This window comes from Alosa alosa, chromosome 20, assembly GCF_017589495.1.
Source record: "Alosa alosa isolate M-15738 ecotype Scorff River chromosome 20, AALO_Geno_1.1, whole genome shotgun sequence".
NCBI lineage: Eukaryota > Metazoa > Chordata > Actinopteri > Clupeiformes > Clupeidae > Alosa > Alosa alosa.
The window spans coordinates 29,528,655-29,540,516 of NC_063208.1; the positions used below are offsets into that span (position 1 = coordinate 29,528,655).

Here is an 11,862-nt window from a genome sequence, read left to right on the forward strand (position 1 = left end):
TAGGTAACCTCGCCGACCTTGCGAAGTACTGTGAAAGGGCCTTGCCACTTCGCCAGAAGACTGCTCTCTGATGATGGCAACAGCAGTAGCACTTTCTGTCCGGACACAAAGGTGCGACTGTGTGCTGTCCGGTCATACCACATTTTCTGCCTCGTTTGAGCCTGGGCCAGGTGTTGGTGGGCCATGGAGCTCAGCTGGTCCAGCTTCTCCCGCATTTTCAGGACATAGCTCGCAATGTTTACTGGCTGGTGAGGAGCGTCCCCCTCCCAACGCTCTCGGAGGATGTCTAGCGGGCCTCTCACCTCCTGTCCGAACAAGAGTTCGAAGGGGGAGAACCCGGTGGATGCCTGCGGTACTTCCCTATAGGAAAACAACAGGTAAGGAAGCCACTGGTCCCAGTCAGCTCCTGACTCTGACTCGAACTCCCGCAGCATCGACTTTAGGGTCTGATTGAATCTCTCAACCATGCCGTCGGTCTGCGGGTGGTAGGGTGTGGTTTTAATGCCCCGGATTCCTAACAGGGAGTACACCTGCCTCAACGCCTTGCTGGTGAAATTAGTTCCCTGATCAGTTAAGATTTCTTTGGGGACACCCACACGGGAGAAAAGTTGAATTAAACTATTGGCCACTTGCCTTGCCTTAGTATTTCTGAGGGGGAATGCCTCTGGGTAACGTGTGGCGTAATCACAAATTACTAAGATATAGCGGTGCCCTGCCCTACTCCTCTCTAAGGGACCAACTACATCCATGGCAATGCGACTAAAAGGTGTGTCAATAATTGGGAGACTGATGAGGGGAGCGAGCAGACAACTGGCACTCTGAACAGGGCCTACAGTACTCTGCTATGTCCTTGCTGAAACCTGGCCAATAAAATCTTTGCAGGATTCTCTTCTCTGTCTTCTCCCTGCCTAGATGTCCTGACCATGGAATACAGTGACCCAGGTGTAACACTTTGGCTCTAAGAGCCCCAGGAACAACTAACTGCTCTGTATCTGCACTCACTCGATACAGTTTATCATTATTGACATCAAAACACATGTCACCTTTCCTCATGGCTTCTCTAGCCTCATCATCGGTTTTAACAGACAAAAAGCAAGAGCTAAGTGTGGGGTCTTCCTGCTGAAGCTTCTTGAAATCTTCACAAAAGACTTCAGTGCCCTCTAGTTGTGGGGAGAACAGACTTTCCTGCACTGCAGTACCTTCCATCTTTGCTCTACGCCTCTCTGCCTTGGACTTTTTAGGTTTGTCACCAGGACAACCCTCAAATGGTAACTCTGACCAAACATTAGAGTCTGGTTTATCTCTGGCCTGTGCTCTAGTTGTAACATAAGCACTGTGTTAACACTTTGCAATAGCTTTGTAAGAACTGGCACATCCTGACATAAAATCACAGGGTAAGGGCATTTATCCAAAATCCCTACAGTTAACAAATATTTTTGGCCATTAATCTCTATGAGAACCTCGCTGGTCTGGTGCTCAGATTCATCGCCATGGATGCAGACTCTCACTTTGCCCACGGGCTGAACATCGGACTTCAAACAGGATTTACAAATGAAAGACTGACTACTTCCTGAGTCAACTAAAGCCTGCACTGTCTTTCCTCTTATCTTCACAGGGACGGTAACATCAGAAAAAGTACAAGGCAAGTGCTTGCTAGGGCCAGGTAAGTAACATAGTCTAGAATCAGACACTTTCTTCAGTGTGCAATTGGGAATAATGTGACCTTGCTGACCACAACCGTGACATACAGGTACTCTAGGTGTTCCAGCTGGAGTGGGGCTAACACTGGGGCTATTGGGGCTGTTGGAGGGCCTAAACACACGACCACTACCACCCGCAGACTTACCAGAGGATGTCTTCTCAGGCTCTCGCTGGGCTGCTTGGTAGGGTCTTCTCCAGTCCTGCTGTTGTGGACCCAGGTGATATCCTCTTCTGGATTGCCTTGCGGCCATGAAGGTCTCCACCAGGTCTGCTGCTTGCGCCGATGATTCTGGGGTGCGTTCTTTCACCCACACCTGAAGCTCAGGGTACAGCATGCCCAGGAACTGCTCCAGCCCAATTTGGTCACACACCTGGTCCTTGGTTCTCGTCTCTGGAACTAGCCACTTCTCCATCAGGTCCTTTAGCCGGGCTTGCAGTTCTTTCGCCGTCTCACCCTCCTTGATGGACTTGGAGCGGAAACGCTGGCGGTAAGTCTCGGCGCTGATGTTGAATTTGTTGAGAATGGCTTGCTTCACTTTCATGTAATCCTGGCTGTCTTCAAAGCACATGGCTACGTAGGCAGATCTGGCCTTACCATTTAACAAGGGCACGAGGTACAATGCCCAAGTCTTATGGGGCCACTGACTTGCTGCTGCGAGCCTTTCGAAGGTTGTCAAATAGTGCTCAATATCTTCGCCCTCTTCATATGGGGACATCTTAGGGGGTTTCCACCCCCGCTGGAGGTTCAGAGGTGCGGCAAGGCCGAAAGCTGTGGAGTTGAGGGAGCTCTGCATCCTAGGTGCTGGGTGCTGACCTGGATGTGGCTGAGGAGTTGGTAAGTCCAGAAAAGGCATGTAGAGTGGGTCAAAGGCTGTCGAAGGGCGGGAGCTGGGTAGATCCATCTGCTGCAGTCCCGCGAGTGGCTGCCTCATCGCCTGCGTTGATGCTGGATCGCCCCTCACCAGCTGCTGTAGTTGCTTGAATTGGTGCTCCATACCTTTCCACCTCCGTTCTTGCCAGAGTGCCTCTGCCTCTATCTGGTCCTGCTGACGCCGCTGAGACTCCACCATCGTTCTCACAATCTTCTCCAAGCGATCTGTTCTGTCTTCTGCCACAGGAGTGGGATGCTTGGATGACTCTGTGGATTTGGGCCTGGTCCCCGTAGCTGAACCATCTCTAGGGGGTGCCGTACCTCTGCCTTGATTATCCATCTGGACTCACTGAGTGCTGCTCAGACACTATTTACCCGGAAACCACTGCCACCAAATGTTGAGGGTAGATGTGAGAGAGAAGTCGTGAGCAGGTGTAAACACTCGGGAGAAGTCGGAGATGATGTTGAAAGATGGGATTTTTATTTTCTGTATCCCAATTAAGGCCAAAAAGGCAATTAAAATTAGCAAAATTAAAGAAAACAAAATACTGTTCGAAAAATAAAGAAAATTGACATGACAGTCAAAAAATGTATCAAAAACCAATAAGGCAGCTGCTTACAAACAGACTTGGAAACAAGTCACCTTTAGAGCATACAACAGACTTATGTCCTCAACTCTAGCTCTCCAGACAGACTGAAACAGCAAGTCTATATAGGCCTGAAGCGCACCCCTCAAATTGGCACATACCAACACCACAGTACAATACAGGGGTGGCTCAGGTGAGTAGACAATAAAAGCTTAAAACCAGCAAAACTGCACACATCTATAATGCTAGAAATTGAATAATATTATTTAGATCATTCTAGCTAACATTTGGCAAAGCCACATTATCCCTTAGCAGCTAATAAATTAATAAATTAAACTCCGGGTCACATCCTATTGACCCCGAAGTCATAGCGTCATTTCAGGCCATTTAAACCTGACAATCGCGGCAAACATTCCTTTAGGGTGATAGATCTCCTGGTGCAAAGGAAGGATCAGTGGGGGCAAGTCAGAACTGACGTGAGCTGGTGGAGGAACGCGGAAGGTTTGAAATCGAATTTGTTTGTTACCACTGACAGATAACTAATAACAACTGTACAGTGAATGTAAGCTGAACTATGTCGGACGAGTCAGATGGCCAATTATCGGATAGTGAGCATGTGTTTAGTAATGAAATGTTGTGGGAAGAAGTCAGGAGAAAAAAGGGTCGACCAAGATCAGATAGTGGATCTGAACCTGAGTCTACTGATACGATTAAAAAGAAAAGCAGACCTGAAGGAGTTGGAACTAAGGTACAGCAATTAAGTAAAGACACATGGAAAGTGATTGTTGTATTTGAACAAAAGGGAGGGCCACATTTACACCCAATCCATATCACCAAAGCAATTGAGGAAGAAATAGGGAAAATAAAACATGCACGTTTCATGGGAGATGGGAAGCTAATGATTTTTGCAGCGTCTAAAGAACAAAGGGAGGTCATCTTAAAAAAAGACACATTGAATAAGGCCAATATAACATCACACGTTCCAGGAGTAAAGTCAGGAAAGAGAGGAGTCATAACTGGAATTCCAACTTCAGTGTGAAGAAATCAAAAATAGTCTGAAAGGAGGAGGAGATTGTTGATGCAAAGCGATTAACTAAAGGAAAGGAGAAAATAGAAAGCTTGTCAATATTACTGTGGTTTAAAAATGACATGCCGTATAAAGTTCAAATAGGCTTCATGTGCTATCCAGTAAGAGAGTATATTCCACATCCAATGAGGTGCTTTAAATGTCAGAGATTTGGGCATGTAGCTGCACAGTGCCGAGGTAAACTTAGGTGCGCTAAATGTGGAAATGAACACGAGTATGGGCAATGTGGAGATGATGTAGAATTGAAATGCTGTAATTGTGGAGGACAACACAGTGCAGCATACGGAGGATGTGTGAAGCAAAAGGAAGCTAAGGAAGTTCAGAAATACAAGGTGGCACATAACGTCTCATATGCTGAGGCAATCAAATGCATTGTGAAAAATAAGAATGAAGAAAATTCAGCTCCTATTTACCTACAAGAAATAAGGAGTGCAGAGAGTAATAGGCCTAGCACAAGCCAAGAGAATAATGCAATTCCTTTGGGGAAAATAAACCAACAGAACAAGACTCACAGGACACCTAGTAGGCCTACAAACTGCTGTGGATGTAAGACAAGAATCTCAGATGAGACTCTACTGATAAAGAAAAATGAATTTATTGCTTTTATGTGTTCAGTGCTTAATGTCACTATGGTACATGTTAAGAAAAGTGATAAAATCAAATCAGTTGTGGAAGCTGCTAATGATGTTTTGGGGATGATAACAAAGGCAGATGATATTCATGAAACACTAAATCAGAAATATGGAGGGTCCCAAAATGGTTAAAGTAATAATGGTGTTTGTCATTCTCCAGTGGAACGCGCAAAGTTTGATAGCGAACGGACAGGAATTTAAAAGGTATGTTCAAGAACTGACAAACAAGCCAGACATTATATGTATACAAGAAACATGGTTAAAACCTCATTTAGAATTTATATTGAAAGGATATCATAGTATAAGGTTAGACAGGAAAAAAGACAGAGGAGGAGGTTGCATCACATTTATTAAAGAAGGGATCTCATTTAGACACATTAACACAGTAACTGATCATGAAAATGTAGTTACTGAAATCTTTAATGGAGACAAAGAAAAACTTACTGTCATTAATTATTATAACCCATGTAAAGCAATAACACATGATTTAATGAGAAGTATTAATAAGGGAGGCCAAAGAGAAATATGGTGTGGAGATTTTAATGCCCATAATAGTTTATGGGGAAGTAAATATACAGATTTAAATGGGGAAGTATTAGAAGAAATGATAAATGAAAGGATGCTAGTATGCTTGAATAATGGTAATGGTACAAGAATAAATATTTACAAGAATAAGACTTCATGTATTGACCTCACTTTAATTGATAGGAGAATAGCCAGCAGGTGTGAATGGGAAGTTGATCATAGCACAAGTATGAGAAGTGATCATTTTCCAATAATATGTCAAATAGATATTGATTTTAAGATTGATGAAATATATGCTCATCATAGATGGTGTTTTAAGAAAGCAAACTGGGAGAAATGTAATGAATGTTGTATAGATGAATTAAATGAAATACATGATGAAACAGATCAGAGTATTGATGAAATGAATCATAACTTAAGTATGTGTATTGTTGTAGCAGCAAGCCAGAGTATTTCTAACAATATGAGCCAAAAGGGAAAAACTAATGTCCCATGGTGGAATGAGAAGTCTTCAGGAGCTATTAAGAACAGAAATAGAGCTTTTAAAATATTGCGCACAACGCTTACAATGGATAATCTTATGGACTATCAAAGAAAAAAGGCTTTGGCTAGGAAAGTTATCAAAGAAGCAAAAAAAGAATCTTGGAGACAATTTTGCTCAACAATTGAAAAAGAAACTACACTAAATAAAATGTGGCTGATGGTTAAAAAGATGATAGGTAAATATAAACCCCCACATGTTCCTGTATTACTTAATTGAAGGACAAAATGAAGCAATTACAGATATGGAGAAAGCCAATATGCTTGGATTCAAATTTGCAGAAATTCACAAAGGTAATCATATGGATGAGTGTTTTAAGAAAAGAAAGGAAGAGATACTAAATGCTAATAAAGATATTCTTAATATCAGAGTGAAGTATGTCTATATTAGATATTGAATTTAGCTTATCAGAACTCAAAATGGCTTTAAGTAACACAGGATACTCTTCTCCAGGATGTGATAATATATGTTATGTAATGATTAGAAATCTGCCTGATAAATTCCTGGAAAAAGTACTTGAATTATTCAATAAGATTTGGAATGAGGGGAAATTACCAAAAGTCTGGAAAAGTGCAACCATTCTTCCATTTCCCAAGCCAGAAAAGGATTCTAGCAATCCAGAAAATTACAGACCTATTGCCTTAACATCACATTTAGGAAAACTAATGGAAAAGATGGTAGTGGCACAGTTAAATTACTTTCTTGAATATAAATGTCCATTTAAAAAATATCAAACAGGGTTCAGGAAAAGCAAATCCACAACTGATGCTCTAGTAAAGCTCAGCAATGAAATAGAGAAGACATTAATTATGAAAGAAGTCATGGTGGCAGTGTTTTTAGATATTGAAAAAGCGTATGACACTATGTGGAGAGAGGGTCTATTAATTAAGTTAGATAAAATGGGAATCAGTGAGAGAATGTATAATTATATACTAGTCTTTCTGTCACAACGTACAATAAGAGTCAAAGTTGGTAGTGGAATAAGTAAAGAGCATACAGTGGAAAGTGGAATTCCTCAAGGGAGTGTTATTAGTCCCATACTATTCAATATTATGGTAAATGATATATTTTAAAAATTGGGGGAAAGAAATGAAGGGCTGTTGTATGCAGATGATGCGGTCATATGGAAAAGGGGACGCAACATAGCATACATAACCACAGCTATTCAAAAGGACATACAAGTGTTAGAACAATGGGGTATTGATTGGGGATTTAAATTCTCCATTCCTAAAACAAAGGTCATGTTCTTTACCAGAAAGAAGATTCCAGAAAGATATAAAATTATGCTGTATAAACAATCAATAGAAAGAGAGAAGAAATTTAAATATTTGGGGATGTGGTTAGATGAAAGACTTACATGGTATCATAGTCGTATCAAGTATCATATAGAACATGTTGAAACAAAATGTAAAACGGTTTTAAATCTAATGAGGATGATCACTGGACAGTGTTGGGGTGCAGATAAACAGTCTTTGATGTACATTTATAAAGCTTTAATTAGATCTAATATAGACTATGGATGTGTTGTTTATAGTTCAGCATGCAAGACTTCTCTAAGGAAACTTGAGAGAATTCAATTCAAAGCGATACAAATTGCATTAGGAGCTATTAAAACAACCCCCACAAGTGCATTATTAATAGAATCAGAGGAGTCTCCATTCAGTTTAAGGTATATTAAGCTGTCCCTAACATACTGGGTTAGGCTGATAGGAAGTGTTAATAATCCAGCAATATCAGTTCTTAGAGATTGCTGGGAGTACCAAAAAGAATCAAAAGGGTTTGGTTGGAACATCAACAGTACAGCAGAACAATATGGAATTAAAGAACTAAAATTTAGTCCTTCATTGGAAGTGCTGTTGCCCCATGGATTCTCCCATCACCAGAGGTTAACAGTGAATTACTGAAAGGTAAAAAAGAGTATCCAAATGACCAAAGCTTTGCAACATACTGCCAAGGATATTTAAAAACATCCTTCTATGGACATGTTCAAATATATACTGATGGATCAAAAGATCCACAAAATGGGCATTGTGGTATTGGGATGTATATCCCAGAATTTAATAAAAGAGAGGGATATAGATTAAATAACTGTTTGTTTGTATATTCTGTTGAAATTACTGGGTTAATAACAGCCCTTAGGTGGATCGAAGAGGTTAAGCCATTGAGAAGTGTAATCTGTACAGATTCCATGGCAGCTTTACATAGCCTAGATACAGGTCACTCATCAAGGGATGACTTGATAATTGAAATAAAACATTTACTATTGCAGCTCAGAAGTCTCGGAATAAGTGTTCAATTTTGTTGGGTTCAGGAAATGAAGAGGCGGATAAGATTGCAAAAAAGATGTTGGAAAACAAATATATAGGAATTAATGTTCCAATGGGAAAGGGTGAAGCAAAATCCATAATTAAATCTGAAATTATACAAAAATGGCAAGGAGAATGGGAGACAGAATTTAAGGCTGGACACTACCATAAAATTCAGAAGAATGTGACAGGGAAAAGGGTTACATCACTGAGTTTAAACAGAAGGGAAGAAGTGGTCTATACCAGACTTAGATTAGGACATACAGGTTTGAATTCTACTTTACAGATAATAGGAAAGGGAAATGGTTTATGTATGGAGTGCCAAGACAATGAAGATGTGGAACATGTATTGTTTACTTATAAGAAGTATAATGATAATAGAGTAATCTGGCAATTCATGACATACTTGAGGAAAAGGGCATGACAAGGGAGAGACTTAAAGCCTTATTTATTTATCTTAATAATACTGGTATAATGAGAAGAGTATAATTATTCTCATTTTTTTTTTGGTTTTGTTTTGTTTTGTTTTGTTTTGTTTTGTTTTATTTTTGTTTTGTTTACTTTGAATTAACATAAGCCTAGACTTTATGACGTTCATGGTATTACACACTCCTGTACAGTTGGTGGCGGTATATACTGCCAAGAAACAGAAGAAGAAGAAGAACATTCCTTTAAACAAACGAACAAACAAACAGGAGACGCCGGTAAGACACAGTGATGGTATGTGAAACTATGTTACCTTTTAAGTTAAATAAACAGACACGTAATGAACAAAGATGTGTTGCGTGATTATTGTACCCGGTCATGATTGTGAAGTAAATGGTATGGTTTTAAACAGTAAGAGATGTATTGATGGTTGTAGCTATAGCATATTAATCACCGTAGTATTGGATGTTAAAAGTGCACTAGGAAGCTACGGGATTGCTGTGGGGGTTTTGATGAATGGCTAGGTTAACAGATGATATGAAAACAGCATGAGGACAAACGGAACACGTTGACATACTAGATAAACATATCAAGGCAACATTTTTGCACTCAGTCTTTGAGACATGGAATAGGTAGCGCATCGCTACGCCCCGTCACAGGGGCACAGTATTTCACCAAGTTGGATCTCTGCAATGCGTATCACTTGTTCCAAATAAGAAAGGGGGATGAGTGGGAAAACAGCATTTAATACCCTGACAGGTCATTATGAGTACCTGGTCCTCCCTTTTGGGTTGACCAATGCTCCAGCTGTTTTTCAGACTCTGGTCAATGACGTGCTCTGAGATTTCATTAATCTTTTTGTTTTTGTTTATCTCAACGACATTTTAACTTTTTCTCCTAGTCTTGACACTCACTGTGTTCATGTCAGACAGGTGCTACAATGGCTCATGGAGAACCAATTGTTTGCCAAAGCGGAGAAATGTGAGTTTCATAAGCAGACAGTATCGTTTCTAGGGTTTGTTGTTTCCCCGGGTAACGTGCTAATGGATCCAGAGAAGGTTAAAGTGGTCTCTGATTGGCTGAAGGAATTGCAACGCTTCCTGGGGTTTGCTAATTTCTATAGGAAATTCATCAGGAATTACAGCTCCATAGCCATGCCTCTAACCTCTCTCACATCCTCCAAACATACTTTTTGCTGGGACAGCGCAGCAAATAAGGCGTTATCTGATAACGCCAAGTTCACCACGGCCCCAATTCTCATCATCCCGGACCCAACTGCACAGTTTGTGCTTGAGGTGGATGCATCGAATACTGGTGTTGGGGCGGTTCTGTCACAGAGGTCGCCTACGGATAACAAGTCGACTGATGTCGTTAACGTTGGTCCATTGGGAGCTTGCTATTGTGACAGTATGACTCGGAGCAGTGGGTGTGGGGCTGTCTGGTTCCCATTGCTGCCTCGCCCCTTTTGTAAATGGGGAAATGAACAGGGCTCCATAAATAGGGTGCAGTGGTTAATGGCGGAAAGCTGCTCCTCCTCCTAGATGCTGCAAATTCCAGCGCCATGTCCGGTCATTGTCTCCCCAGGGTCCTTCGCACTTGCTGACATCGTGCTACAGGTATGCTTGCATTTAATTCAGACTGCATTGTTAGTTAAGGGATTCCGATACTCAGAACGTTCTGTTTACTTTTTAGCACTGATACAGCTTGTGTTGTCCGGCGTGCACTCATCCACTGCTCTGCTCAGTAATCCTGGGTTCGCTAAGCTCCCCCTTTCAGGTAAGATATTTACTTTGTTAGCGTTTTGCCGTTGTTTGATGTTGGCCATGGTAGCTATAGCTAAAGCTCTGGGCATTGTTTACAGCAGTCATCCATCTCATCCTAGCGCTTGGGTAAGCCTCGCTACCCTCGCTCTCTCATAATTGCACAGTAGGTTTATTATGGTAGTATTTCAGTATTTGATTAAGACATTGTATTGACGTTCTATTTGTTGTAGGCTATTCATGGACTGCTGCTGTTTTGTTCCGTTCTGCTGCTTGGCGTTTTCTAGCCTAGCTTGCCTCTGCTAAGGCCCTGTCGTTTCCTCAGTGTGCAACAGATTGTTACCGACTATCGTCAGCCGAAGGGTGTCCGCTATCTGTGGGTGCTTGGGCTTCAATTTGTTGGTTGCGGTGCAGGTGCGTGTGTCTCTGTGCGTGTGTGCATGTCTGTATGTGAGAACGAGCATGTACGTGTATGTGTGTATTCTGTCGCTTTTGTTTTGTTTAGTCATTGTTAGTGTTTAACAGCTTGTGTATGTTTGTATGTGAGAACGAGCATATACATGTATGTGTGTATTCTGTCGCTTTTGTTTTGTTTAATCAATGTTAGTGTATAACTGCTTGTGTTTGTTTAGTTATTGTGCTGTCTGCATGCTGGCTCTGCTTTGCTGGTGGCTACGCTTGGGTAAATGTGTATGCAAAGTCATTTGGTGCTAAATCCTTTTGCTTGTGTGCTGTGGTGTTTCTTTATTTGCTTTGGTTTGCTGTGGTGTCTGATACTTTTCTTTGGTTTGCTGTGGGTTTTTGTTTGCTTATAATTTCTGTAATTCCTATTATTTTTGTTTAGTAATTTTCTTTTATTGATCCCTTGAAGTACGGGATAGTGCTCCAATTGGTTTGTATACATCCGGTAAGCTCAATCCAGTTAACCTGTCAGCCTGTTGTCTCTCTATGTGTTGTGTAGCCTGACTGTGGTGAATATAGTGGGCCCACTGTTAGTACCATTTTACTGTGAACTGCTAATTTATTGAGAAACTAAAATAATAAAAACTTTGTATGGATTATAATTCTGCCTCCGCCTGTCCTTCAGACTGCCTGCCCTGCCTAATCCTCTAAAGGTAGTAACAATAGTTTTGATGCTCAGGTCTCAGTCCTGTCACACTATGGCTAACGTTAGCTTTTGCCCTGGACTGACATTCTTCCATCCATCCATCCGTGAGCGGTGCTGCACTTCACTGTCTGGTCGAGGAGATTTCTCGGGACAGCTGGACCTAGATGCTGCTCTGCGAAAGATCTACCACGGCCGCCGAGCTGCTGCAGACCTGCGAGCTGCCATCTGCCTTGTCTGGATTGTGCTGCTAACGTTTGAAACTACGTTGAAGAACTGCAATCTCTCGGAGCATCAAACTGTCGCTGTCATAAGTCCACC

The 11,862-nt window shown here is 41.5% G+C and overlaps 1 long non-coding RNA gene across 1 annotated transcript; it reads left to right on the plus strand.

Moving 5' to 3' along the window:
* The first annotated feature begins 10,213 nt into the window (after nucleotides 1-10,213).
* LOC125285774 lies at nucleotides 10,214-11,460 on the plus strand. Its single transcript, XR_007192059.1, has 3 exons — nucleotides 10,214-10,292; nucleotides 10,369-10,452; nucleotides 10,670-11,460. It is a non-coding gene; the product is annotated as an uncharacterized LOC125285774 (long non-coding RNA).
* The last annotated feature ends 402 nt before the right edge of the window (nucleotides 11,461-11,862 follow it).